General features: G+C 40.4%; 1 protein-coding gene across 2 annotated transcripts in view; it reads left to right on the forward strand.

The window, feature by feature from the left end:
- The window catches only part of LOC109032688 (tubulin beta-1 chain), a 72,902-nt gene that overhangs the window by 21,995 nt on the left and 23,283 nt on the right, over positions 1-27,624 (forward strand). The gene's annotated exons all lie outside the window — the stretch shown is intronic.

Genomic DNA, 27,624 nt, shown 5'->3' on the forward strand with positions numbered 1-27,624 from the left:
ACACATGGAGATAAAATCCAAAATCTAGCGTCTCAAGCTACATCTTGGGTAGCGGATGTGCATGAATGAGGAGAAACCCTGAGGAATCGAATCAGTACCAAGGGAAGTCATTACCAAGGGATGATCTTGAGGGAGTATTTCTATTAAATTTTGTAATTTTTAAATTAATCAATTTAATATTCATAATAATCATAGTAGCGCAAGCAATTCCCTTCCTTACTACACGTCCGCCATTTTTTTCATTCTGAAAGCTCCATAAAGCTCAAAGTTCCCAAGGGATGATCTTCAGCAAGTATTTCGATCAAATTTTGTAATTTATAAATTAATTAATTTAATATTCATAATAATCACAGTAGCACAAGCAATTCCCTTCCTTACCATACGTCCTTCATTTTTTCATTCTGAAAGCTCAATAAAGCTCAAAGTTCCCGCGGGATGATCAGGAACACACATTGGTGTCCACTGCGCGGTGCGTTGCGTCTTGTCGGCGTCCAGTTCGTCTGTTCGTCTGCGTGGACGTCGAATCGTCGGCGGGCACTTATCCCAGCCCGCAGCATCGTTTTAAACCTTGAAATTACCTCTATTATACTCCTCCTGTCAATACACTCGTGCATTATACCGTGGACCATGGACGGGGCCCGCTCCCGTAAACACAATACTCTTATCAATTCCACGTTTTTACTTCACCGGCCGGCCCTTCCTCCAGCTCCTGCTCCTGCGGGTCGATTCTTGAATCGATATCGAATGATCCTGATCGATAACTCCCTATGTTAGCAATGCTTTATATCGATCGAGGTCCTTCAATATCGATTCGATAATCGATAGGCTGGTCGTTTCTTTTGCTACACTCTTGAGTATTCACTCCGTGTATCATTCCTTGCTCCCTGGGCCCTGAGTGTTCGGTGGCGCGGCGAGAATGATCGATTATCGATAGTTCCCCATTTAAAGCAGTGGTGAAGAATCGATTATTAAGGTGTTCGTTGCGAACACCCTCTTTATCGATTTTTTTCTATAGGTTTAAATGGAAGACTGATCGATATATCGCAAAGCACGCCACGCCACTGGCCCGGTTGCGTTTTCTGCTTTTTTTCGTCGTTCCCAAGATGGTCCCCGATGTCAGTGTCGCACTGTGGATCGAGTCGATGTGAAAAATCGGCCATGTTCTTTTTGACGATAACTGCAAATGTAGATGTTTATTTTATGAAATTTTAAAGTTTGAGGGGTGTTAACTAAAGTAAATTTCACGGAAAACCAATGGGATCATTTTTAAGACCTCTACGCTTTGTAATAATGGAGTTACGAGCTTTTAAAGTTTCCAAATTTTGTCTGACTTCTCCGATTGACGCGTTCCATTGTGTGTCGGTCGCTTATTGCGCATTCTTTTCGGTTTTTATCTATTTTGAAACACTGTTACGAAATCACGTTGTCAGAATGGACGTGCATCTTGTGATGATGTTTCCCGGGATCTTCATGGATACAAAGTGACATTACATGGAGTGGAATTCTGCCGTACTTAGAAAGAACGCCGTATGAACATTCGAGAGTTGCCAAATTTCCTCCCTTAAAATGCTTAGTTTTGAAGAGTGTCATGAATATTTTTTTTTCCAAATTTTTAGGTAAATGAGATCTGGTTATTACAAATACAATTCCCGTAAGAATTCGAAGGAAAATATTCATAAACCCAGATAGTTAATATTTTATTGGAGGAAATTTAGCAACGGCTGAAGGCTCATACGGCGTTTTTCCTTAGCATTGCAAAATTGTCCCATTAGAAATTTCATGGCTTTCTTTTTATGTTGGATTCGGTGAATTTTCCGATATCAGATGTCAACTTTACTTTGATTCAATCCAGCGCGCCGATTATTGAAATCGATAGACAAAGCTACAGATAAAGAAGACAAAAGGGATTAGGAGGGATATTATGGGTGAAAGCGGGTGGTCGCAATGGATGAAGGAGTTAGGCAATATACTATCGAACGGCAACCAACGAGAAACCCTGGTTAGTCCATCTCCGCTAGTCAATAAGAACCACCCATTTCAACCAATAGGGTCGCTCCATACTTTCGATAGGTCTCCTTTGTCTTTCGCTTTGGATGTAAACAATAATCAGTCCGCAGGCAATAGATTAAGCAAAACTGTCTCCATTCTAACAGAAAATAGCATATCACTCTAACCATAGAAATAAAAAATACTCCGACCGAATATCCAATGCTCGCTCACCACACTCACTGTTCTTCTTATGCACGATTAAGGTCGTTGACACCCCCTCCAGCCAAAATACAATTAATAAAGCAAAACACCAGGAGCAAGATCAAACACCCGGAATAAATTAACGAGCTGATTTATTACCCAATTTTCACGCTCGCGATTGAAGAGCGTAAACTTGGCGGCGTTAGGAAAGCCCGCGGTGAAAAGTATTGTTTACGGTAACCTTGAACGCGGGTGATTGCGAAATTGTTGGCGGAATATTGTTTTGCGAGGTAAATGCCCTCTTTCGGAGGGGCATCACCGCATCACATCATCGCTCTCTGCTCAGCTCGGGAACCGTGGTGTGTTCGGAAACAGAGTTGAATCATCGCGATCTTCCACACTCGAGGCACGTATCGACTCGGCAAATCACGGTCGCTGAAGGATCTGGACAACATTTTGCAATTAGGAATTACAATTGGACGTATTTCTACCAAACAGACCTATGTGAAGGTGAGAAATATGGGGTGTGCTCGTTAGTTCTCTGGCCGTAGGAGAGAATGAGAATAATAAAGCGCCAGTGACGTCAGCGGCAATGATGGAGCCGTGGCCGCGAGACGGAGATTATCGTTGGGGCACTTTAACTCATGAGCCCTGTCTACAACGCTCTCTTGCCATGCCCGCGGCTCATGAGTTCCGCATTCAGTTGGCACATAGGTCTGTTTGATAGAATGTAAAATCCCGCTTTTCCAATTCTTCAAGAGGAATCACGCCCACTTTTACATTGCTTCTTATGCAGCTTTCTAGAGCACACCCCATATTTCTCATACCCCCACATAGGTCTGTTTGGTAGAAATACGTCCAACTCCTGGCTCAGATAGAAACAACGTTTGCACCATTAGTTTTCCCATTCACATAAGTGATTTTACGGATGAGCCCGAAATTGTAATTTCTGAAGTCCATCTGACCTCCTGCACTGAGAGAGACATCGATTTGATTTCTGGTGGAGATTTCCTACAGCGACACGGGGGCTGAAAAGTTGGGGGCGAATTTTGAAAAAATAAAGTGAGGGGGATTCAGTGGCGTAGCGTGGTTTGCGATCTATCGATTTTTCTTCGGTTTAAACCTATGGAAAAGGATCGATAAACAGGGTGTTCATAACGAACTGAAAAATCGATGCATGGGCGGAACCATAGGAACTTTCTGGGGGGAGGGGGCACAGGGGGAGGAACTTACACGACTGGACTAGTCAGTGCAATGGAAATAATGGATAACTTACTGGTCATTAAAATCGACTGACTAATATTTAACAACACGTTCTTTTCACTTTGCAAGTTAACAATGTCAACATAGTTTTGATCACTTTCTATTTAGTTTACTTGAAAAATTATCAAATGCTTTAGCGGCTTTGCCCTGCGTCGCATTGAACTTTCACACCTCGTACAAGAGGTGGAATGAGCAAACAAATACGTTTGGCCACGAGTCTCGAATTTCACACGCGCTATTCAACATTACTGTGTACTTTATAGATTCTCACCTGACACATGTACCGCTTTTTGCTCTCTTTTTTAAATGGCCGCAGAACGACGAAAAATACTTGATAAATTAGTTAGTCAGTGTGTTTATTAACCAGAAAACCGGAATCATCCGAAAATACTTTTTTTGTTACCAGGGGAAGTCAAAAAAATGCTAATATTGTGTAATTCTGTAATTTCAGGTGTTACTCGACCATTCATTAAAAAATCGTTAAAAAACTTTTAAAAAAAATAATTGTGTTCAAAAACAATTTGCTAGCCTACAAGTTTTGTTGCGGTCGACTGTTTTCGTCATACTTATTTTATTTTATTTATTTTTTTCGTCGATGACAAGGGCAAACTACTATAAATTTGAAAAAAAAAACACTTTCATTCGAATTAAGATCATCATCTCACTTTAAAACAAATCCTGAGTGTAAAAGGCATTTTTCTTTAAACTATAAAGAAGTTGATCAATTTTGTTGTTGCTTTCATTTCAAATAAATTAACAAAGAAGCGCGTTCAAATCCTTTTTTTAGTGTTTTCTAGTGAACATTCAGACCTGAAGATGCTCCAAAAATCATGCAGCTGACAGAATTTGCTTCTCATTAAATTTTCCTGATTATTGGGAAGTTTAGGTACTTTACTCAGGAAAATCATGGATGCATATCCGAGAATGTTTTTTCTTATTAGTATGCTGATATTCCTAGAATTTTTTCTTGGAAAGTGCTAGATATCCTGTTCGTGCACTTATCGTACAACCTCGATCCTAAGTCCGTCCGGTTTGTTTCTTGTTGTTATAAGGCTTACGAGAGCGACAACAAAAGGAAACGTTGAGCTAAGCCCAGCCTAAATTGCTTTCATACGATCCCATATTTGCAAGTTTTTGTGCAAAATTTTTTGAGCAATTCTTGTGATAAACAAGTTGTTTGAAGAAGCTTATACCAAATGAGTCGTTAAGAGGCAATGCGCGTGCATCCGAGCTTTGTTGAAACGACGCGTCGTTGCATTCATTTGCATAACCTAATGCACTATTCATGTGCATCGCCAACTTAATTTGTCCTCAGACCTGTAAAGGGGGAAAAACCGTCCCATTTAAAACAGACATACTTGTTAGGGCCAATGGACAAGTATTCGTTTGAAAAAGTGAGTGCAGCATGCCTCAATCGAGATACATGTTATATGCTTGCACGAATGGCTTACTCTACAAAGAGCGGACCTGTGTCTCACTTAGAGGAAGGAGAAATTTGGTTTTGCACTATTTCAAAGAACTATAACTCTTTGAACTGATAGAGTAATGTCAAACACAGCGGTGCAATCTGCAATTTTTTCTTGACCGCCAAAAGTCCTTGACTTCCTGCCGGTTCTTTCTGGTCTTACAAGGGAAAATTCTCCGTTGCATCTATGCCAATAGTCCAGAACAGACATATCCAAGTAAACCATAATCATACAGAGACCGTATAAGTATAACAGGAAGTCTGCGACGTCGCAAACCGAGTTATGTGATTGCCGACTTACACCGTCGGCATCTATTTGAGGGAAAATGGAGAATTTGCAGGCGCCTGAAAGATAAATTCCGTGTTTAAGTGGACGCTATCAGGTGAGCTGAACACAAAAATACCCTTGTTTCATAAATTGAACAATTATTAGCGGAGATACAACAAAATAACCTAATTTGCCAAAATGCATGTGTTTAAATGGATGCTGCCAGATGACGTCACTGGACGGTGCATTTTGTCACTTTTAAATACATTTGTATACTATTTTCCACAACAGAAAAAAATCATAAAAAATACTGCAAAATCATTTAAGCACCTTCAGATGAAGCAATAAAAAAAATTGCATGCAAATTTTCTATTGTGCTCATATGAGCTTTTTCCCTCTGTATCCCTCCATGTTCGCAGCTTAACGCTGATTTTTAACACGCGTTGGCTGCGTTACGAACTTTCTGTCTCTCTAAAATAGCCAATCACCCTGTCGAACTCCTTGTTACCAAGCGCAGCGCTCCGAAACTCGGTGGATTTCGCGAACGTCCCGGGATTTTCTCCGAAGAAGCTCAGACACATAAATATCTGGGAGAATGTGACCCGCGAAGAGCGACCTTTAACTCAGCCGGGAGGAAAGCTGCTCGGATTCGGGATCTCGAGCCTTGTCTGCAGTTTTCTAGTCAGAATATACTAGATATCCGTCGCATTTCTAGACGGCGAGGATTTCACCGTCGACCGGCGCGGGCATTCCTGGCCCACGGTAAATGGCGTTATTGTAATGCCGTTCCATCGCTGCTCCATTAATCTTCTTTCCTCCTGCTTCAAGAACCTCACTCACTTTTCCTGAGTGTGATTTCGCTCTTAGCGTGTGACCGTTTTGATGACCCAATTATTATCACTGTCGCATACTCTGTATATCGTCACCTTCTGGCCCAAGTATCACAAGCGCCATGGGACGTTCCAAAATTTCGGCCGCCATTTTATTTCTTTACGGAGAAATTTTTCGACGAAGCTGTCTAAAAATTGCACTGAATGTTCTTTGTGCTGCCTATAAAATTCGGTAAAAGTTTCAAACAGATTCAAACAACAATTTCTCTGGGAAAAATATAAAGTGGCGGCGGAAATTTGTAAACGTTACATGGCGCTTGTGATGCTTTGGCCGGAAGGTGACGATGTGTTACTTCGTATTTTAACTCCCCTTTAACACAAAATTTTGGTTCCTTTTTCTTACCGTGCACATGTAGACTCCGGTACCGAATTTCACACCTAAGTGCTCTGACTCAAAATGTCGATTACGTTTTCTTGATGCGTAAGCGGTTCATGTCTTCCCTAGCGCTGTTTAAAAATTTCACTGAATGTTCGTTGTGCTGCCTACAAAATTCGGTAAAATTTTCAAACAGATTCAAACGACAACTTCTCTGTAAAAAAATAAAATGACAGGGAAAATTTTGGATTGTAGCATGGCGCTTGTGACACTTTGGCCATAAGTTGATGATATGTGTCACAGTCAAATACTGAAACTAGGCATTTCATCTAATACCAAGACAGTTGGTCAGTGGAAAGTTTACGAAATGTAAATTTATGACGAAGAGCCAACGAGTTTTCGATGTTTTGGAAAAAATGACTGATCAAATCTGCGAATTCTCCTCGTTTCTTCGTTTCTAATGCTTTTCATTAATTTAATTATTAAAATTTTTTTTATCTTAAGACTTGCTGAGAGTTTCAAGATAAATGTTCGTTCAGACACTAAAAGTTGTTTCAAATACCAGATGCACTTTATTATGGAGAATTCTTTCTTTCAGTAACAATATTTTTTTTGTTTTTTTTTTGTTTTAATTAGAACAATAATACAAAAATTAATCTAAGTAAGAATATTTGACTTTTTGCTGATTGCTTAGACATTTGACGAAACGACTGATTTGCTAGTGTCAATGATGAATACTGTTTGCCCGTGACATATGCATTTACGCATGTTGCAGCTTCTCCAAAGGTAGAGCCCTCCCAAAAGCCTCTTTTTCGGGATTCTATAGGATGCATCAACCATCAAAATGTAGTTAATGAAACCTAGTAACTTCAATTATAATTTTTATCTTGGGTTCAAACTTCAAAGTTGGTTATACTCTCGATGACTCATGACTCACGAGAAATAGCAACGGGAAGAAGTGATGGCTTATAATAATTAATCAGAAAGATTTTGTCAGATAATGAACGTATTTAGAGCGCAGACACCGAACAGTTTATCTGACAATCGGTCATGGCCGAGCATTTCTACCACGGAGTGATGGCAAGCATGACTGAAGGAGTTTGATGCACTCTTCTCTAGTGTGATTGCTGGTTCTGTGGCAAATGGCGAAGAACAAGGAAGTTGGTGCGGTATCCACACTGTTCCAGTCTGCTGGATCGCGTAATAGTTTTGGTTTATCCTCCTGGTGAGAAGAACGCAACTCAGAGATTTTGCCTCTCTTTGGTTTATGCTTCGGGCTGTAGATATTTAGGGCTTTATTCATATTCGTTCCTTAGACAACTCCTTTCCTATGGAGGATCCACATCGATGGTGTAAGTCCGGAACCACGTTTCTCGTTTGCGGTGTTTAAATATCTCAACTCCCATTTTATTTTTATACAGGAGAAAAAGCAGCATTATTCCTTGAGGTTTCCGCAGAATTTTCTTCACTCAGCGAAGAAAAATCAAGGAGGTTTTAAAGAATTGACACCGAGTAGTTCTCCATTTGGACGTGTTTCTATCAAACAGAACTATGTGGAGGTGAGAAATATGGGGTGAGCTCTAGAAAGCTGCATAAAAACAATGTGGTCAGTGGGCGTGATTCCTTTTGAAGAATTGGAAAAACGGAATTTTAAATTCAGCAAACAGAACTATGTGCCAACTGAATGCGGGATGTATGAGCCGCGAGCATGGCAAGAGAGCGTTGTAGACAGGGCTCATGAGTTAAAGTGCCCCAACGATAATCTCCGTCTCGCGGCCACGGCTCCATCATTGCCGCTGACGTCACTGGCGCTTTATTATTCTCATTCACTCTTACGGCCAGAGAACTGACGAGCACACCCCATATTTCTCACCTGCACATAAATCTGTTTGATAGAAATACTACCATTAAAAAAAATGAAGTATGACAGAAAATCTATGCAACGTTGCAAACCGAGATCCGTGGTTTCGGAGTTTCACCAGCAATATAGGTAAGTATTATTGATTTGTAAGGAGTAAATATGAAAGACAACCATTTGACATATCCATAATCCCTTTTCTCATCCCCAAGAAAAACTTATCTTAACGTGTCAGGCGCGATCCGATCCCATTCCAGAAAATTCCCCTTATCCTACGGGTGTGGCTACGGTCCCTGCCTCGAGGCAACGACGCCTTCAAGATGTCCAACTCTCCTCATAGATTAAATTTACAGCTGTAAACTTGTGAGGAGGGGCTTCGCAGTGTAAACCATTTCACCGGGAGATATTTCCGTGCCGCCGGCGAACATATGGATCAGCTTACCCAATACCGTCTTTCGACAGCTCTTAAAGCTGTCCGGACGAACCCTTAAAATGATTCCCCTCTTCTTCGGTGATTTATAAAACTTCGCCCTCATTTTTGTGAGTGATGTCAGTCATTATCGAGGGACTCCGTAAGGAGCCACGCATGGCTTTGTTCCAAAAAATCCGATGGGTTTCACAGCGGAGGGCTGCGAGGGGCTCCGAAGATATCCTCTTAATTGTCCCTCGTAAGTCAGCCACTGAGGTAAGAAACTTAAGAAGTATCCAGGAGGAAAACAAAGGATGTTGGAGTTGGGGAAAAAAATACACACTGAAATCTGAAATTCGTCCAAACGGTGACAAAGGAGGGGTATCGATAAGTGCCATTTTCGGGCCCATCCCAGCTGAACATCCTCAACTGTACGATATTTTGAAGCTCTATATTTTACGTAACGCATCATGCTTTGGTAATTTCTTGGCTCAGTTGCGTCCAATACTGACCCAAGCATGGGCGTGCGGGCTGATTTAGGCAAAAAATGCGAAATTTTGCGGCACTCGACCGCAAACCTGCATTTTTCGCGAAAACCGAGCCATATTTAGGCCAGTATTAGACTCGAAATAAGCCCGGAAATGACCAAAATATGATGCATTCTGTTAGATATAGACCATCAATGATTTAAAAATTTTAGAGTTGAGGAAAATCAGGATAGCCACCAAAAATAGCCCTCATCCATACCCTCATTTGTCTTAAAAGTCAAAAGATCGACTTTATTCTATCGATTTTGGCCACCTTTTGAGCAGATAAATAAAAAATTATGGAAAACCTTCATCTGCACTTTCCTAAAATTTTCGATTTTTCACTGGCAAATGTTAGCGAAGTACACTGGAAAAAAATTGATCTAGAGTCCAGACTCTTGAAAACATTGACAAGGAAAAATACTCTTGATTCAATCTGATTTTTGCTTGAATCAAAACGAAATCCGCTTAAATTAAGAGGTTTGGTTCTTGATTTAAGCTAGATTCTGATTGAATCAAGAGTACTTTTTCTTGTCGATGTTTTTAAGAGTCTGGATTCTAGATCCAATGCGTTTTTTCCAGTGTATGTAGTTTCTCATTGCAAAATGCAGTTCCGCAATATTCTCGCGTGGGGACATTTTTCGCGCTTTCCCAGCAAAATTGTGTGTACCCAGCACTATTTTATCACCTTGGAAACATTTGATACACCTCATACATTCAGTTGATTGTGCAGGTATAATTTTGGAAATTAGGGCAGGAGTCTTTTCTACGGAATCCGTTCCTTGGAAGAAGGGATAAAAGAAGAGGCTGACAACCGACTGAGCAGGTGCTCATATTAATTTTAAGTCGCGCCAGCGTGTTTATGCAAGAACGCCTCGAAATTGGCTCTCATCCACAGCCCGATTAGAGCTCCTCAGCCCCCCTCAGGTTGGCTTCAGCTCTTGGGATGAATTTTGGGCTCTACTAAGGACAGCAGGCGGCACAAATATATTCCGGATCTTTCATATGCCGTTGCTTTATCTTCTGTTCATCGTGAGATGATATATGGTGCTGCCGTTCAGTACTTGAGGAAGTTTTCTGTACGAATATGATAGCGGAAGACTCATAAATTAAAGCTCAACGGTATACGAAATTTTTCCTCAAGATTTTAAGCAGATTTCTGCTGTGCGGATTGAAATGAGTTTCAGAAACGCCTCTGAATCCCTGCCGACTCACTACCACCTATTTTATAGTGTGTTGTTCATCAGATGAAAATTTAAGAAAATACAAATCAATTTCTTACTTTAAAGTGATTTTTGAGCTTCACTTTTAGATGTGTTTACTTTTACCAGAAGACCCTAGAATTCGTGAAATCTTTGAGAAAGTTGAATTTGTGATTATTTTGAGGTATTTGAGTTTTCTATGTGAATAGAGAAAACCCAAAGTTCTCAAAGAGAGAAGGAGAAGAAGAGGAACAAACGAATTCTTTACGGATTGCGGAGGTCATATACCTCTTCACGGGACTCAGAGCCGAAAGGTCATGCTCGAACAAAATCGACAAAGCAAAGGTAAAATAGTTCGCAGCACGGTACGGTTTAAAGAAAAACATTTAAACACTCTAAACTTTTTTTAATGTCTGAATCGAACTTAAAAATTCCTTCATCTGCTAGAATGCATTATACGTCGCGCTGTAGTTAAGTTTTCATCCTCAAAACTTTGCCTCAAAGGTCAAATCCCGTCGAAGAACTCTTTCAGAATGGTAAAACTGCCATCCTGACCGCCGTGGTCATTCGCTAAACCCCTCATAGTCATCCGTCTAGTTTTACGTTCACCTGACCGATCCCCTCCTCATAAAGTCATAGTTCGTTGGTTTTATTGTCGTACCTTTTTGTGACTGACTCGACTGAACAATTATATTTTCTCTCTCCTCCCCCTCCCCCGGTCTCTCAAATCGGAGCCTGTGCTTTGATGAATGAATGAAATATTGTCCGACACGGGGCTACGGGACTCATAACTCATCAGGTCATCGCAGTGTTCATCGATGCACGGAAAATAGCAATCGCGATGAGTAGAGGGTATGATCATCAGTAGGCTGAGGTTGGCGCTAATTGTTGGTCAGTCAAAACATGTGGTTGAGTTGATTTGGAGCCTTGCGGATCGTAACGAGGCTAACTTAATTTTGGGTTAATCTAAAATTGACCAAATGAAGCAGAAAGGAACCAAGTCACATCAGCTATTGCTTTTAATCGGGCACTTTATATTTTTACAGGAAAACGGTTGAGCGGATTTTTGTGAAAAAACCAGTGAATTTTCTGCTTATTACGAAACAAATTTCCTAAAATTTTCAAAGGAAAATTTTAGGTTAGAGGGCATAGAGGGCTCCAATGAGTTGAAACGGGTGGTTCTCATAGAGCACGGCTGAAAATGAAAGCCTAACTACCGAGTCTCCCGATCAGTTCGCCTTCAATTTTTAGGGTATGCGACACCGACATCCATCGAACACGAATAGTTGCATCCAGGCGCTATGATCAATCTCATCTCGTCAAGCATACTTAGAGTCCCTTCTGTCGTGATGTAATGAACACGCAAGACCCCCAAGGAGTTTTCTGATTGTGATAAAGGTAGACAGCCGGCTGATTATTGAAATTGATAGCAAAGACGATAGAGGGATTCCGGAGGGATCCTATCGGTTGAAGCGGGTGGCTGTAAGGGAGAATATGATGCATTATCAACCTCGAACAAATTGCCTTCAATTTTTGGGATATGCAATACGGACATCCGTCGAGCACGAATAGTTGCGTCCAGGCGCTATGATCAATCTCGTCCCATTGCATACTCAGAGCCTCTTTCGGCTCTTACGTCTCTTGACGCGTAATTAATACGCGACCCCCGAGGAGTTTTATGACTGTGGCAAAGATAGACAAAGCACTGATTATTAAAACTTATAGACAGAGCGATAGATAAAGTAGAGGAGAATTAGGCGGTTATGATGGACCATAGGGAAAAATAATGGACTATCCGTGGGTTGCCGTTAGTTGGTTGATTACTTACCCCCATTATCCATTGCAGACACCCGCTTTCACCAATAAGATCGCTCCAGTTTCCCTTCATCCTCTTTGTCTACAGATTTGGACAGTTATTTCAATAATCAGCTCGCTGTACGGAGATGTTTTTCGCTCCAATAGACGAGAGAGCACCTTACTCCAACCTCAAAATTGAAAATTTCGTGCTCCTCCACAATGCGGCAAGACGAATGCTCATGGTGCAGGTTCTAAAATCTTCGTTTTCCTTAAGAGAGAATCTAACTACATTTCAGTGTTGCCAAATTTCACCCATAAATTTCATTTTTACCGGGAGAATCTTAAGCATTTATAACTGAATGTGTCACTGATTTTCCTTCTGATCCCGTGCAAAAGTTAGAAAAATTCCAAAATTGCGCAGGTATATTTTTTTTAAAAAAATTGGATTGTTCGGGTCAATTTTTCAACCTCTGAATGGGGTTACGTTTTTTTGTACGGGCAACGAAGAGCTATCTCGTCTTGGGTCCCACTCTGGAAAAAAACACATTGGATCTAGAGTCCAGACTCTTAAAAACATTGACATGAAAAAATACTCTTGATTCAATCAGATTTTTGCTTGAATCAAAACGAAATCCGCTTAAATTAAAAGCCTTGGTTCTTCATTTAAGCAAAAATCCGATTGAATCGAGAGTATTTTTTCTTCTCAATGTTTTCAAGAGTCTAGACTCTAGATCCAATGTGTTTTTTTCCCAGTGCACCTGCGAGAAGTCGAGAACTTTGTCAACACGGTGTCCAGGTCCAGGCGCGTTTTATTTTGGAAACGGAAGTCGACTTGCGGTGCTCGAGCGATGGCGAGCGCATCTCAATTTCGTCTCCTGCGGCTCTGCCACCTCCCCCCCTTTCTACCACCTTTTTTGCCCACCCCCTCTTCCCCGGGCTCCGGGACTCGATTACGCTTAGGCCCGGACGCTCGCGGTATTGGCACTGCACGCGCAGACTAGCCGGCACCCCTCCCCCCAGGTCCCCTCTACTCCAGGGTGGTGAAGTCGCAAAAATATCGGCGAGCACATTGCTGGTTTCCCGGGGTATCATCCCCCTGACTCGTTCCCGATGAGTCACCGATGCTCTTGGATTCCATCGGGGTTATTATGCTTGTTCCGCACTGGTAATCCACGGCTGAGGATGTGGGATACTCTCGTGTAATTGAGTTCGTCGAAGGAAATGACTCATAGAGTTTCCCAGAATATACTGCCTTGCCAAGGGAGAACGCCGTATGAGCCTTCAGACGTTGCCAGATTTGCTTCAATAAAAACAGAACTTAGTAGGAAACTTGTAAATATTCAGCCGATTTCGTACGCAATTTATTCTAAAATCTCTGAAAATTTCAAGGGATATATGCTTAGTTCGCGTCAAAAATACATACGGTACACCGGGAAATTTGGCAACTCTCGCATGTTCGTACGGCGTTTTTCCTTTGCAGAATAGTGGCCGTTCATAAAATACGTATCGCTGAATTTAGAATTTTTCAAACCTGTCTTCCTCGTAACGTTTTTGTGACGCACGAGATGCACGTAAAATTAATATGTTTGATAATTGATGAAATAAAAATCAAACAAACAAAACTTAAATTAATCTTATCAGTGCTTATAATATCTTCGATAATAATAACACTACATACGTAAATCGATAAAATAACAACCTCTCTCATAGATTATATAAAGAGGGACAATAAGTCAGGGCCGGATTTACCTACTTCCCGCCCATGGGCCGCCTGTATTTTGCCGCCCCTTCTCATTCTCGTTTTGAAACATCGATACAAACCATCAGGTGAACGTGCCAGAGGAGGAGGGGTGCATAAGATGGGTTTACTCGCGTTGGGCACATTTTTTGTGAAAACCCTGTCACCACTAGCAAAAGTTCACGGAACTTTGCGCGAAAATTAAGTTCCGTAAACCTATCCCTGTGTGGACAAGGCCTTTCATTAATGAGAAAAGAAATAAAAAATTATGAAAGAATAAAAACATGAATGGCGTTTAATGATTTTAATTTCCGCCACCGCGCCAACCGCGGTGTGTTTGGCGCAATGCGTGAAGTATCCCTACAGTCTTGTAGGCGCTATGCGTTTCACGCGCCGACCGCTGCTGACCACACTATTTTTGACGCAATGCGTGAAGTATTCATGCAGTCTTGTAGGCACTATGAGTTTCACGCCAACCGCTGCTGACCGCACTACGTTTGACGCAATGCGTGAAGTATTCGTGGAGTCTTGTAGGCGCTAATATGTGTTTCATGCTGACCGGCGCGCCGAGGGCTTCTCCTTTCCATCCATTTCAAGCCGTCGTCATCATTGCTCTCTACGCCGCGCCGCTCCGGGCCAAATTTCGTGTTTGGTTCCTCTCTCAACTTCTGTCTCTCGCATAACCGAAAGACGAACATATTAGAAATTACTATACTTCAACTCTCAGGAAATGAGAGATTTTTTCGCCTTTTCTCGTTTGTAATTTTTTTTCTAAATCAGATTTTTTTCTTGATACCTACATTTGAAAAAATTACAACATTTGCCGCCCCCTAAATTTGCCGCCATGGGCCGCGGCCCATGTGGCCACCCCCTAAATCCGGCCCTGCGATAAGTAGAATATGACAGAAAGTATGCAACGTTGCAAGCGGATGCACGCGGTTTCGCACTTTGGACCTCGATATGGTGCGTCCTGAGGAAAGGGGCTGTTCAATGAACGGCCACAATCCTTAAACATTTCTCGGTTAATGCTGAAAATGAAATGCAGCAGGGAATTCGGAGCATAAGAAAGGGGTATTCGATTTCGCGATTCCACGATCAAAAACAGAGGCTGCCCTGGGAAATATGGAATATCTTTGGATCCCACGTGCCACTTCCTGGCCCGGCGGATCCTGTTGGAGATGACGTAGGACAGTGACGTACAGGAGTCCCGTCTGCAGTTTGTCGCCTCGTTACATCCTCAGCTCTCGAGCCCGGGGGGGGGGGGGGGGGGGGGGCTGCAAATTGCAAACAAATGTTCTCGATTTCGTCCACTCGACGTGGAGAGCCTCGATCAAGAGGTGCTTGAGAAATGGGCTGCGAGGAGGCTGGTAGCGGCTCCTGCTGTAAACTAATGACTCACTGTGCACTCGATCTTGTCCACGGATCCAGACATCTGCGCTAATGCACTTCGTGACATGGTTGCAACGATCTCATGCGGGCCTCTTTGAATCAGAATTGATTTTGAGCGTTCACCACGTTAGTAGTGAACCTCTTTCCCGTCGTTTTGCATCGGGTATGTTACTAATGTATCCATTGGTAAAGGCCCGCACTGCTCCATGGGAATCGGCGCCCTTTTTCGTGGTGGGAAGCAATACCTAATTTCTCAATTTTTTTTAAGTATCATCTCCAACTTTTTTTCTCCTATTTTGTCCAATTTATGTAATGCCTGTAGGATGGTCTTTGAGAAATTAATATCTTTACGTTTTAAAACTCTGCAACGTACTTTTATTTAATGACTCTTTCAAGGATCGTTCAAATTTTTTGTCGTCGTAGTTCTAGAAAAATCTTTGGGTACAAAGTACCCTTTCACTAATGACCTCTATATTTTACTCTATAATGACAAGACATGTCTTGTATACATGTATGTTTCCTAGGTTACGCTCCACGTTTAGTTCAACAGCGTCTTGCAGCGCTCTCTTCCGTCCGCGCAAAACCACTTTTACATATTGACGAGGTGCTACGGTGAACGCTCTCCAACGTCTTAACGTTGGAACCGTCGTCTTGTTTTTTTTTTCTAGGCGATGGAATATGTTCCATGTTAATCATAAACTCCTATGTTGGTACTACGTCTATTCTAGTTAAATCTTGTTTTGTCAAGTTGTCACTCTGAAATATCTATTACCCACAATACATTGCACACCTTGTTCATGTTCGCAAGAGCAAATCTTTGAGTTCTTATTAATTAAATTAAAGTCCTGAATTAAACTAAAATAAAGTCAATTTAAATCAAATCGATCAGGTTATGGGCCGCAGTTCCTTCAAAGTTAAAGTGTAAAACGTCGTTCGAAAAGTTTCGCGTAAATTCGTGGTTGGTGCCGGTTGATCGTGCACGTGCATGCCTGAGTGACTGTGCCAAAATGGCAAAAAGTGACAGAGAAGATGTCCTGCATATTCAAAACTTAAAGGATCCCGAAACGTACAGTATTTGGTATTTTCAAATTCAAATTTTATTTAAGGCAAGAGATCTGATTGGCATCGTAGACGGTACGGAGAAATTGGAAGATGCAACTACAGCAGCAACCCAAAAGGATTGGAACTCAAGAGATGCTAAAGCTCAGCATTACATCGTTTCAACACTGGATAAATCTGTGATTCCCCACATAATTACGTGTACTACAAGTAAGCAAATGTTTGATTCACTCAAAATAATCTATGAGAGAGACAATAACCAGCAAAAATGCACACTCCTAACCGAGTTTTACAACTTCAAATTTAAATCCAAGCAAAGTGTTATTGATAACATCTCCGCACTTAAGGACATAACCTACAAGTTAAATCGCTTAAACCAAAATATCGACGATACCATGCTCATGACAAAAATTTTGTCAGTTTTACCCGAAAGCTATAAACACTTTAGCAGTGCATGAGATTCTACTAGTGAGAAAGACAGAACCCTCAACAATCTAGTTGGCAGATTAGTTCAAGAGGAAGCTAAATTGAAACTATCGGATGAAGATACTGAAGGCGCAACTTTTCACGCTGCCGTCAAATTTAAATCTAACTTCAGTAATAATGTAACGTGTTATGAATGCAACAAGCGAGGTCATCTGAAACGAAACTGTCCCAACTTGCAGACAAATTGTACTCTGACAGAAGCATGCAGGAGAAACGACAATCATCTAGCGATAAATTGTTTCTTTCGACGTGAAAATCAAGGGAAAAGAAATAACAATACAGGTAAGAGTAACTCTCACAATAATGATAATGATGATAATAAAGCAGCCTTTTTTGCTGAAACTGAAATATTCTTAACTGAAAATGAAACTAAAAGTGAGTTCTCAGACAACTGTGATAAAGTAAATTTCATTCTTGACAGTGGTTCGACCAATCACCTTATCAATGATAAACGTCTCTTTTCCACGTCAGACCCATGCAAATTCGACATCAAAACGGCCAAAAAGAGCGCAACCATTTCGACGTCGGATGTTGGCTCGATTGTATCCAAAGCATTTAATTTAAATAATGTATATCACGTGCCAGATTTGTCCAGAAATCTTTTATCTGTCAGTGCAATTACAAAAAAATAAAGGCAAGGTAGTGTTTGACAAAAATAAAGTGCAGATCTTAGTTGACAACCGCGTAATTATAGAAGGTCATAAAACAAATAATGGTTTGTACACCGTTGATCTAATTCCTGAGCGAGAAGTTCTTGTAGCTCAATCTCATCATGATAGTGTCTACAATGAATGGCATCGTAAAATGGGCCATTTAAATGAAGCTTATCTAAGGAAGCTGCCCGATCTAGCCGATGGTATTCCTCATAATATTTTAAAAGCTGATGATAGTGTTTGCTCTGTGTGTGCGGAAGCAAAACAAACCCGACTGCCCTTTAAAACTGTTCGAGAACGTGCTGTTCGTCCATTAGAGCTAATTCATAGTGACGTCTGTAAACCAAGCAATCCTCACACGCCTGATGGCAAGCAATATTTCTTGACCATATTAGACGACTATACGCATTTCTGCAAAGTGTATTTAATGTCCCATAAAAATGAAGCAGAAGATTTTATCAAAGAATATGTTTATGAAGCAGAAGCTAAATTCATGACGAAGACAAGCAGATTAAGATGTGATAATGGCGGGGAATATATCTCTGATAATTTTAAATCCTGGCTCAAAAAGAGAGGTATTAAACCCGATTACAGTGTACCACACACACCACAGCATAACGGTAAAGCTGAAAGATTAAATCGCAGCTTAATGGAAAAGACCCGAGCTCTCCTATTTGATTCTGGTCTAAACAGTGAAATGTGGGGCCATGCTGTTCTAACAGCGGCCTATTTATTAAACCGATGTCCATCCGAAACTGTGAACAGAACACCAGCTGAACTTTGGTATGGCCGAAAACCAGATTTATCAAATCTTAGAATTTTTGGTTGTGTTGTTTACACTAAAGTTTTAGGTCCATTACGGAAACTTGATAAACGAAGTAAAAAGGGTGTCTTTATTGGTTATAACACGAACAGCTGGGTGAGTTCAAATAAGCGTCTAATCTGGTGTCCCGAGCTGTTTTAATCGTCATAATCTGAGAAACATGGGCAAATCAAATTTTTTTCTCATTTTCCACACTATTGTTGACTATTACATGCTATTTCCCACTTTATTTGGACTGAAATAAAAATTTAGGAGAACTTTGAATGTGCAAATTGCCTATATTTGTCCCAAATTTGCGTGTCCCCCATGCCTGGTTCTTGACTTTAAATCGATGTTGCAGCATAACCAGAGTGATTATTTGAGAAAACTTTATCGGAGATGATAGGTAATGCTTTTGAATTTGAGAAAAAAAATATGTCAATTTCTTTTTTGCTCGATCAATAACTTTTTCACGCCCTAGAATCATTGTCCCGAGCAACAGTCAGCAACAGTCAGGAGAGACATGGCAACGATGTAATAAGCTCTAAATGATTGCCGTGACGTTGAGGTTTTTCCAAAAACGACTTTTTTTGTTTTGATTGAATAGTTCACACGTCGTAGATGGCAAAAATTCTGAAATTCGCAAATTTTTCTGCAAGATTAACGCCATTAACGATGCCAAACAGAATTCTATACACGATAACTAACAGGGCGTCAAGCATACACACACACACTAATATAAGCTCGTAAAATACTTTCGAAGTGTGCGTTAGGGAAAATTTTCTCTTATTCCGATCCTCTAGGATGTGCTACTAAATATTCCGTGAAAAAAAACACCAAAATTGTCTTTACTGTTAGAGATAAGCTTGAAAAACAGCTTATTCCATCCTGTCCCGTTCCATCTTGTCCCGTTCCATCCTGTCCCATATGTTTCCATCCTGTCCCATGTCCCAGTTAAGTGGGACAGAGTGGAAAACTGTTACAACTGAGACTTGCTTGTTTAAGCCCTGTAGGCGCTCTTTTCTACCGATTTAAGTGAAACTTGGTATCCGGTGGTATTTTTCAACGGGGAACTCGAATTTTTAGTCGAATTTTGAAAATTCGAAAATCCAAGATGGCGGACATGACCTAAAATGCTATCGCAGCGCCTAATCAACTGAGACTTGTTTGTTTAAGCCCTGTAGGCGCTCTTTTCGACCGATTTAAGTGGAACTTGGTATACGGGGGTATTTTTTGATGGGGAACTTGAATTTTAAGTCGAATTTTCAAAATTCGAAAATCCAAGATGGCGGACTTGACCTAAAATGCTATCTCAGCGCCTAATCAATCGATTTACGCGAAACTTGGTACCCGGGGGTATTTTGAAATGGGAAACTCGAATTTTTAGTCGAATTTTCAAAATTCGAAAATCCAAGATGGCGGACGTGGCCTAAAATGTTATTTTAGCACCTAATCAGTCGATTAAAGTGAAATTTGGTACCCGGGGGTATTTTTCAATGGGGAACTTGAATTTTTAGTCGAAATTTCAAAATTCGAAAATCCAAGATGGCGAACATAGCCTAAAATGCTACCTCAGCGCCTAATCAAGCGATTTACGCGAAAATTGGTACCCGCGGGTATTTTTGAATGGGGAACTCGAATTTTAGTCAAATTGCTAAGATTCGAAAATCTAAGATGGTGGCCGTGGCTTAAAACACTATCTCGGTGACTAACTAATTGATTTTAATGAAACTGGACCGGAAAACCTTGTTATTAGGAAAAGAAAGGAAATTTTAATAGGGGTGCAATAGGATTTCTTATGTATCTTAAGCTACGAAATCGAAAAATTCCTGGGTTTTTTCCATCGTGCATAGATTCTTCCGGAAAATTGACTCTACTGGAAAAGCTAGATTTTTAAGGAAAATTCCAATTTCTCCGGAAAAATTCCGAACTTTCCCAGAATAAATCGCACTGATACAGTTAAATGGAGGTGTTCTTCAGAATCAGCGCCAAAAATCTACTCCAAAACCATTGGCAAATCTTCGGAAAATAAAAAAAAAATAAATAAAAAAATAAAAAAATGTTGACCGGTGTTAGTCCTCAAACTTTTCCTGGCTTTATCTCCTTTTCAGCGGGTACACGCCCACTCGAAGTTTTAAAATTCGGTGTTTTTGATCCATTTTGTATTGCAAAATTCCAAGAAATAAAAGCTTCTTCTCGTGTTAAAGGAAAACAGTGCGCATTTTAGTAAACAGACGGAACTGTCTAAAAGACAAGCAGAATAAGCTCCAGATATCTTTCATGACGGATGATTTTTCCTCAATTTTTTTGGTTCTGCAAGATATGAAAGGGTTACATGTTTTCAATTATGCTTTAATTTAGTGCTCGATGATGCTTTTATGACAATTGTGTTCAATTTTCAATTAAAAGTATCATATGTCACCTCTGGGACGAAAATTTGGGAAATCAGGCAAAATTAGAGCAAATTTTGGGAAGTGATACACTTGACGGTGGAAATTCGGGTTTAAGCCCAACTATTAAGCTCGACGAGCTATATTTCCTAAGTCTACACCTAATGATAGTCAAAATAAAGTTTGGTTTGCCCAAAAATTCACAAAAAAATTTTGGGAGGAAATTGAACCTGGAATTTGACCCTTATTTGAATTCACCCAGCTACAGAATACTTGACCCAGAAACAGGGAAAGTTTACAAATCCAGAGATGTGATTTTCACAAATGAATTTGTTAATTCATCGAAACAAGATGAGGTACGTCACACTGCGATTAAAATAAATGATGAAAATGAAGAAGAAAATGAAATTTTAGATAATATAGACCAACATGAAGACGAAAATGAAATTGTTGTAAATGAAGAGCAGCAAGATGAAGAAAACCAGCCGATTCCTGAAATGCCAAATCTCAAACCAAAAAGGAAAATTGTCCTACCACAGAAACTTAAAGACTATGAACTTGACAAGAGACATCGTGTGACAAATCAACTCGAAAACAACGGTGAAGCCCTGCTAACATATAGTGATGTGATTCAGTCTCCTGATAAAGAAAAATGGGAAAAGGCAATCCAAGAAGAAAAAGCATCTTTAGCCAAAAACAACACATGGGTATTAGTGAATCCTGAAGAAGCTCACGGCAAAGAACTCATTACAAGTAAGTGGGTTTTTAAAATTAAAGACAACGGTAAATATAAGGCTCGTTTAGTTGCCCGAGGCTTTCAGCAATGCAGTGAAAACCTTGCTTACAAAGAAATTTTTAGTCCAGTAGTTGAAAGTAATTCTCTTCGTATTCTTTTTGCTATTGCTGCAGAAAAGAGAAATAAGTTAGTCTTCTTTGACGTAAAAACTGCATTCTTGTATGGAGAACTTGGAACTGAAATTTACATGCGACTACCCGAAGGTTTTGAAGAAGGGAACAATTTCTGTCTACTTAAAAAAATCCATCTATGGATTGCGTCAAGCATCCAACAATTGGAATAAACGTTTCATCACAACTCTCCGTAAATTAGGTTTCATGCCTTTAAAAACGGATCAGTGCATTTTCCATAACGCTGAATCCGACATTTATTTAGCCATCCATGTAGATGACGGTTTAGTAACTGGTCAAGATACAGACAAAATCAATAAAGTACTTAAAGCTTTGAATGAAGAATTTGAAATGACGGTATCAGAAAATGCCAGCTCCTACTTAGGAATGGAAATTGAAAAGAATGAAAAAGGTATTTTTGTTTCGCAATTAAGCTATGCTAACCAAGTGCTTAAACGTTTTAATATGCAAAATTGTAAACCAGTTAGAACACCGATTCAACCTGACAGCAACAATCAAACTGAAGAAGTCGTCAGAAACTTTCCTTACCGAGAAGCGATTGGTAGCCTACTCTATCTTTCTTGTAAAACTCGACCGGACTTAGCTCACAGTGTTAATTTTGAAAGCCGATCGATGGAAAACCCTACTCATCAAGATATTCAGAACGTAAAACGAACTTTACGATACCTCAAAGGTACCTTAAATTATGGTCTTTTTTATCCGGCTACTCCAGAATGTGAAATTAAAGCGTATGCAGACTCGGACTACGCAGGCGATTTGGTCAAACGTAAAAGCACAACGGGCTACTTGATTTTCTTCAAAGGAGGTCTCGTAGCATGGAACTCTCATCTTCAAAGTGTAACAGCCTTATCGTCGATGGAAGCTGAATACATTGCATCCGCAGAATGTTGCAAAGAACTTAAATATTTGAAGACTCTCACAGAAGAGCTTTGTGATAAAACTGTACCCGCAACTCTGTACGCTGACAACCAGAATGCTATTCGACTCATTGAAACTGCTCAGATGGGACGAGGTAGTAAGCATATAGAAGTCAGGTATCATTATATCAGTGAGCAATTTAAAGATGGAGTTTTCTCCATTGAGTATATTCCAACAGAGCATCAGTTAGCTGATTTTCTTACAAAACCCTTAACTTGTGTTAAATTCGAAAATTTCAGAGACACAATAATGACGGCTATTGAGTAAATGTATTTCTCTTAATTTTTTTTTTTTCAGATTATCGAATCAAATTAATTATTTCACTGATCTCTCCTTTCTAGAATCATAAAATATAACTCACTCTTTCCACCCGATTTTCTTTTTGAAGCTCTGAGCCTCATCTCCTTTGTATTATTTAAATTGCCAATTTTTCCTTTAAGCATCCTTTGAATTCGCTCCATGTAATTTTTCTTAGTTTGCGCTAAATATTACTCAAAAAAAAAAAAAAAAAAATGTAATGTTATTTTCTTTTTGCGCGCACCCTCTTTTGATCGTAAATGTTACGGAAATTTCCCTTTATATTTTTCCACTACGTATTTTGTTTAAGTTAAAAATTTTCTCTTAAATAGTTTATGATTAAGGGGGTATGTTCCATGTTAATCATAAACTCCTATGTTGGTACTACGTCTATTCTAGTTAAATCTTGTTTTGTCAAGTTGTCACTCTGAAATATCTATTACCCACAATACATTGCACACCTTGTTCATGTTCGCAAGAGCAAATCTTTGAGTTCTTATTAATTAAATTAAAGTCCTGAATTAAACTAAAATAAAGTCAATTTAAATCAAATCGATCAGAATAGACCTACAGTTTGAGTTCAGTTCTTCGAGTTACGTTAGGTTAGTTCGGTTTGATCAAACCGGAGGAGCGTGGCTATTGCAGTTTGATGAAACTAACAATTAAGGGGCTTGAAGGACAAGGAAAAACAAGTGCAGTTTTTGTTACGTCGAGAAATGCGTGTTTCAAGTTTCGAAATTGCATGGACCCTCACGGTGGAAAGAAAGTTCGAACTGACTTTTAAATGCTTAAAAATTGGAATTTAGGAGCGAATTTTTCACAGAATATGCATTAAGACTAGTTTTACTTGATATCAGTAATAACTAAATGTTTTCTAAAACTGCACTTATGCGCCTTGTCCTCCAAGCCCCTCAATTCTCATGCTAATAATCGACGAAATCGACTGCAAAGCTTACAAATGGACTGCATTTTTGTACACTGATTATGAGACATCATACATGAGGCGTATGTACATGAGGATTTGGAATCCTCGCAGCAGAGTTAATAATAATTTTTCGCGCATGGTTCCAGATACCATTTCCTCCGTGCTTAGGGAGAACGCCGTACAAAAATTTGAAAGTTGCCATATTGCGCCGGAAAAACATGTATTTTTGAGAGAGATTATTATGCGTGCTTTTCCTTGAAACTTCCAGGCATTTTAGACAAAAATGCGAACACAATTGTCTGAATACATCGAATAAAAAAATTCACAAATTTCCCGGTAAATTAAGGTTTTATTGAATGAGATGCGGCAACGTCTGAAGGTTCATACGGCGTTCTTCTTTAGCATGGCAGATTTACCCCTTTTCCGCAACCATCTGGCAAGCGGGTAAAGCAACGTAGACGAATGACGTCTGATGCATTTCGTCTGGAGTTCGTTTGAGTCCTCGCGTCAAAGGAGCTGGACGAATTCTTCAACTCTCTATTAATTACCCGGCTTTGTCAGCTCATTTTCACTCAATTTTTTTCTTCCGTCCCTCCTCTTTTCCTCCTTTTTACGTCGCGAGCGATGTGTTTCTTGACGTCGCGTTCGCGTCTTGTAGTTGTCTCGCTTAACTTTTCAAACGTATATCCAAATCACTAAGCTGAGCGAGTTGGGATGATTTGCGTGGAACAACCTCAAAAATTGAGACATGTAACACTGCCGTGCTAAGGAAAAACGCCGTATGAACATTCGAGAGTTGCCAAATTTTCACAGATAAAGTGTTTATTTTTGAGGAAAATTAAGGATATTTTTCCTTGGAATTTTCAGAATTTTTAGATAAAATTGCAAGCAAAAATATCTGAGAAATTGGAAGAAAATTTTCAAATTTTTTTTTGCTTGAAAATCAGCAATTTGTTAGTGTGAAATTTCCAAATAATGATCTTTTTTGAGAAATTTTGACTTTTTCGTCAAATCTCACGCGTGCAGCCGTGACCTACTAAAAGGAAATCTGCAATATTGTTTTTCTCTTCCAAAATTTCCATTGCCTCGGTTGCTTGTCCTGAGTATCTAGGTTTGCTTTCCATGAATTTTTCGTTTTAATTTTCTTCAGTGAATGTATTTATACGGATCGACTTTCAGACATCCCCACGGCAACATCGTGCATCCAACCCGTTAGCACACCTGGAAGTTCAAAGTCAACGCGAATCATCAATAGCCGAGTGAATGTTCCGACCGTAAATACGCCATAAACAGCCTTTCCTATTATTTTATGGCCCCTGGATCGCCGCTCGAACTCAGCGTTTTCCTTCCGGAATCACTTCTATCGCAATAAAACCCGCCGTGCGACGGAAAACAGCAGTAAGTACGATTCTCCGTGAGCCTCGAAGTCCTCAAGCATCCGCGCCAACCGCGGCCCACGCCGCGAGGTGGACTTACGGCTGTTTCCCTACGGTTCTCCGCGGAGTTACGACTCTGCATCTCCAAGTTCAAACGTGCGAACGGCCCGCTATGATTTGCACCCGCGTGATTGGCACGCTGCTTTGATCTGCCCGGGTCGATTTTAGAGGCTTTAAAATTTGGAACATTTTTCATCTCGACGCGGCCGTAAACCCGACCATCAGAAGCCGTAAACTTAGTCTCAGATCCTAGCGGAAACGGCTCCCATCGATAGCTGCTTTTTCGGCTAAATTAAGCGCCCGAATAAACAGCTCCGTTCGCGTGCGAATAAATTCGCACTCCCGCTTTGCCGTGTTGAGGAAGAACGCCGTATGAACATTCGAGAGTTGCCAGATTTTCTTCGATAAAAAGTGTATATTTGAGGAAAGTGATGAATACTTTTCCTTGAAATTTTCAGGAACTTTAGGTGAAATCACGAAAAAAATTATCAAAAAAATTCGGAGGAAAATAGTCATAAGTCGACCAGGGAATTCGTGTTTTATCGAAGGATATTTGGCAACGTTTGATGGCTCATACGACGTTTTTCCTCAGCACGGCAGCGCTCATGGCTGCCGGTGAACGTGTAAATACAGTCGCTTCCCAAACAAAGTCGCGTCTTTCTCCTACCCCAGCGTTACGTCACGGTTGATTTTTCATTCGATTCTTTTTGTTGGCCTCGAAGTGCTCTCCTTGAGTTTTGCTTTCGATCTCGATACACACACTGACTTATCACCTGAAAAGGAGGCGTAAGGTTATTTGAAGAAAGGCGTAACAGCCAAGTCTTCAGAAATCGTCGTTCCCTTACGAAATAACGTACCTCATGTCAATTTTGCCGAATTCCCCCTAGCTTAGTGCATTTTTAGAATGAGAATCTTGGGCAACTCTGACTGAAAATTTCTCTGATTTTTCCCACATTTCAGGAAAAATCAGAAAAATTTTGAACATAAAATTGCACAGGCACAGATTTGTAAAAAATTGAATTGTTTGAGCCAATTTTGCAGCCTTGCAATTACGTTCCACCGTCCGCGGGGAGCGACAAAATTGGGTTTTCGACAACATACCTTTCTCTGATGATGGTTAAATCTTACCTCCAAGCGATTCCCCCAAAATTGCTCTATAAGCGTGTTTTTTAAACATTTGAATATCTACACTTTGGTGAAAAAGAGGCGTAATTATTTCGGAGGCACTTCTCCTAGCGCAAAGTGCTTCCTCATGAAAAACTGCTCGCAAACACGGTTTTTAAAAAAGCTTGTCCCAAACTACGCCGGTTGCGCGCAAAGGAGTTGATTTCAAACTTTGTCTATGTGCCCAACGTAATTTTCAAGCGATTTTACCCATTAGAAGTGTGTTCAGGTGGCTGTGCCTCTTGCTTGCAACAGACCCATTCACACAATTGAATCAGTGAGAACGGAACACTGGAAAAAAAACACATTGGATCTAGAGTCCAGACTCTTAAAAACATCGACAAGAAAAAATACCCTTGATTCAATCGGATTTTTGCTTGAATTAAGAACCACGCCTCTTAATTTAAGCGGATTTCCTTTTGATTTAAGCAAAAATCTGATTGAATCAAGAGTATTTTTTCTTGTCGATGTTTTTAAGAGTCTGGACTCTAGATCCAATGTATTTTTTTTTTCCAGTGAAACACACCGGCTCGGTAACTTAAAAATGCTCAATTATCATTTGAGACAGTTAATTTTCATAAAGGTCATTAGAGTTAGCGCATCTCTTCCAACCAGGACCTTTAAAATGCCCTGAAGTACTTGTCTTTTGGCACCAAAAATCTTCTTCTCACCTTCTTCACCTACTGTACAATTTTGAGTGTGTCTTAAATATTTTCATTTTTTCGAGTTGGTGTGTTGTCGTTCTCACTGATTCAATCTCAGGCACCTGCGAATTCTCCATTATGATAAAAACCCTTGTCTTTTCCTCATTTTCCCGACAATCATCCGCAACTCTACGCACGTACAGGCAAACAAACGAAGAAAACGCAGCGCCTCACAATGAGCGATCGGAACAACGAGTAGAATCGACGGAATGCAAATATAGCGAGGGCGACATCGACATCGGTGAGAAAGTAACGAGGGAATCTCGTGCCGTCACGTCACCGCAACGAACCGTCGAACGTCGCCGCGCGGAGGTAATCGGCCTTGCCATCGCATCAGTTAAAACAGCATATCTCCGCGAACTCACCATCCTGACTTGCGCGGTTCTTACCCAGAAGGGCAGTGTTCCGATCGGCGATGGCGACGCTGGCGAGGACGCGACGTGAAAATGCGCGGAAAATGCCCGACGCGCTGCACAATGCAATGCCGCGGCGCACCAGGGGTCGAGTCGATAGGAGAGGTCGGACAAAATTTCGAAACATTAAAAGCTTAT

This window comes from Bemisia tabaci, chromosome 7 (genome assembly GCF_918797505.1).
Source record: "Bemisia tabaci chromosome 7, PGI_BMITA_v3".
NCBI lineage: Eukaryota > Metazoa > Arthropoda > Insecta > Hemiptera > Aleyrodidae > Bemisia > Bemisia tabaci.